Here is a 3,354-nt window from a genome sequence, read left to right on the forward strand (position 1 = left end):
ATCTCAGTTCAGCTGCCACATAACCCACCTCCCTCTTTTTCTGAGCATAACTGGGCACATCTACATGTCCAGTTCCTTCATTTTTTCAGGGGAGGACCCTGAATCCAAGCAGGAAAACGCTGACTTACCCGAGGTCTTCTCCTCCAGAGGTTTTTAATGACCCAGTCTTGCTCCCTGGCTTCCTCCCTCCTGACTGCCCAGGAAAGCAAGCACATGAGCCTTTTCAGCAACTCCGCAGGGTCTGACTTCAATCTATGGTAAAACTGAAGAGGCTAAAGGAGGAAAAATGCACACAGGAGTGAGTTACTAGGCACCACAGAAGCTTCCCAACCAGGAAAGGCCAGTTGTGGCCTGCATACGGAGCTCTGCCCTCCATAGGGAGGTTTTTCTTCCTTGGTTTCAGGGAGCATAAGCCCCACCCAGGTTTTCTGAGCCTCTTTTATTCAGGGAGGCTGACTGGCTCTAGAAGAGTCCCTTCTCCCTTCCTGGGGTTGTCTCCACCCAAGCCTGGCTCCACCTTCTCGTTGTAAGACAAAAGCAAAGGGGATCACAAATCACAGTACTCACCATTCTAGTAGTAGTGTGCCATACACGATATTAACTACTTTTCATACATAGACTCTTTCAGTCTTCAGAACAGCCCTCTGATACATATAGGTACCATTATTAGCATGTCCATTTAACAATGGGGAAACTGAGTCAAGGGAGCATCAGATGATGTGCCCAAAGTCACACAAATAGCAAGTCGAAGAACAGGGATTAAAACCCAGGTCCAGAGATGAACTCTCAAACACCTTACGGTACCACTTCAGAATGTTTTCAAATGAACACAAATATGAATAATAGGACATGGTCAAGCGTAGTGTCTCATGCTTATAATCCCAGCACTTAGGGAGGCCGAGGCAGGAGGATCACTTGAAGCCAGGAGTTGGAGACAAGGCTGGGCAACATAGTGAGACCCTGTCTCTTCAAAAAAATAAAATAAAATAAAATAAGCTAGGCACACACCTGTAATCCTACAGAGAGGGTGAGGCGCAAGGATCACTTGAGCCTGGGAGTTTGAGGCTGCAGTGTGCTGTGATTGTGCCACTGCACTCCACCCTGGGTGACACAGCCAGGTCCTGTCTCTAAACAATATCAAAAAATCAGATACTAATAGAACAGTATTTTGCATGTTCCAGAGTTGGCAGCAGGATTCATTTACACTTCAGAGAAATGTTGGGTTATTTCTCATTTATTCTTAGTTCATTTGACTTCCACAAACATTCACTGACCCCCAAGAGAGATATTGAGAGATATGAATAAAGCCTTCTCCACCTCAGACCTAGCACTTTCCTGGGAATAAGGAGGCCACTCTGCTAACCCCCAACCCAGTCACTTCAGGGCTTCCCAGATGGTGAAATAGAGTTTACACTCAGAAAAGAGCAGGACACGCATATCACCAGACAACACACATAACACTGTAAGGGCTAGTTTTACATCCAGATTCCTGGGCTTCAACGTAGGACAAGAGTCTGAGACACTTTTTTTTTTTTTTTTTTTTCCGTCACTCAGGCTGGAGTGCAGTGGTTCAGTAATGGCTCACTGCAGCCTCAAATGCCTGGGTTCAAGGCATTTACCCTCCTGAGTAGCTAGGATTACAGGCACGCACCACCAAATGGGGCTCATTTTAAAAAATGTTTGTAGAGGCAGGATCTCGCTTTGTTTTCCAAGTTGGTCTCAAACCCCTGGGCTCAAGTGATCCTCTTGCCTCGGCCTCCCAAAATGCTGGGATTACAGGTGTGAGCCACTGCACCACGCCAAATCTAATTTTCCTTTTTTTTTTTTTTTGAAACAGAGTTTCGTTCTTGTCCAGGCTGGAGTGCAATGGCAAGATCTCGGCTCACTGCAACCTCTGCCCCACCCATCGCCACCCCAGGTTCAAGCAATTCTGCCTCAGCCTCCTGAGTAGCTGGGATTACAGGCAGCTGCCACCACGCCCCGCTAATTTTTGTATTTTTTAAATTTATTTTCAGTTTTTTGAGATGGAGTCTCGCTATGTTGCCCAGGCTGGAGTGCAGTGGTGCAAACTTGGCTCACTGCAACCTCTGTCTCCCAAGTTCAAGCAATTCTTCTGCTTTGGCCTTCCAAGTAGCTGGGATTACAGGCGCACACCACCACACTGGCTAATTTTTATATTTTTAGTAGAGATGGGGTTTCGCCATGTTGGCCAGACTGGTCTGGAACTCCTAACCTTGTGATCCGCTTGCCTCGGCCTCCCAAAGTGCTGGGATTATAGGCATGAAGTCAAACTCTGTCTCCAAAAAAAAAAAATTAGGTTTAGGTTTGGCCTGGTGCAGTGGCTTACACCGTGCCCGGCCATAATTTTTGTGTTTTTAGTAGAACCAGGGTTTCACCATGTTGGCCAGGCTGGTCTTGAACTCCTGACCTCAGGTGATCCACCCACCTCGGCCTCCCAAAGTGCTGGGATTACAGGCGTGAGCCACCATGCCCGGCAAAATCTGAATTTTTAACTAGCACCCTAGGTGAATTTTATCAGGACAGTGAACCAGGACTCTCTGAAATCCCTTTCCCGGGATAGTCAACTAGGCTTTCGATTTAAACTTGCATTTGAAGCTTGAAGAGACTCACACTGACTTACCCAGGCCCTAACACACACCAGCTGTCTCCATGGTTGTGCCAGGTGGTAAAGGACACAGGGCAGCAGGAAACCAGTCCCGGTTCTCAGGTGGATCTCGCACTTGCACCTCTGTTAGAGCCCAGGCCCTGAGGGCACAGGGCCAAATTGCCACAGAGCTCCAGAGGAATCTGTCTCTCCCATCCCCCACCCCAAGACTGAGCTGCTGGAGGAGAGGGGCCAGGTTTTTTCCCTTTTATTGGTTAACTCTCTTCAGTCGCCCCTTTTTCCTGCAGACACCTTGGGGACTTTCAGTAATTGTCAGCTGAATGAATAAATTAATGACAGAGGGAGACAGACGTGTTAACAGCTAACAGTAATTCAAGCAGAATGGAGTAAGTGCTAAATAGTGGTGGAATGAGTCATGAATGCTGACAGGGAAGGAAGAGGGAAAAAGGCATTCATTCTCTCCCCCTCCACTGTCAAAACAGTGTCTTCACTCTTCCTCCCTCCTTCTCTCTTACAGGCACAAGAGAGCAGAAAATGTACGTGTATAGTTTCAAAACAGTTCCAAAGCAAACACCCATATAGTCACCCCCATGTGCTGGCCCCCAGGATAAGAAATAGAACCTTACCAGAACCTCAGAAGCCTTTCCTCCTTTCCTGGACCCCTCCATGACATTATTATTCCCTGCCTCTTGCCTTCATCTAACTTCTTTTTTTTTTTTTTTTTTTTT

This window comes from Mandrillus leucophaeus, unplaced genomic scaffold (genome assembly GCF_000951045.1).
Source record: "Mandrillus leucophaeus isolate KB7577 unplaced genomic scaffold, Mleu.le_1.0 Scaffold15, whole genome shotgun sequence".
In the NCBI taxonomy this organism is placed as follows: Eukaryota; Metazoa; Chordata; class Mammalia; order Primates; family Cercopithecidae; genus Mandrillus; species Mandrillus leucophaeus.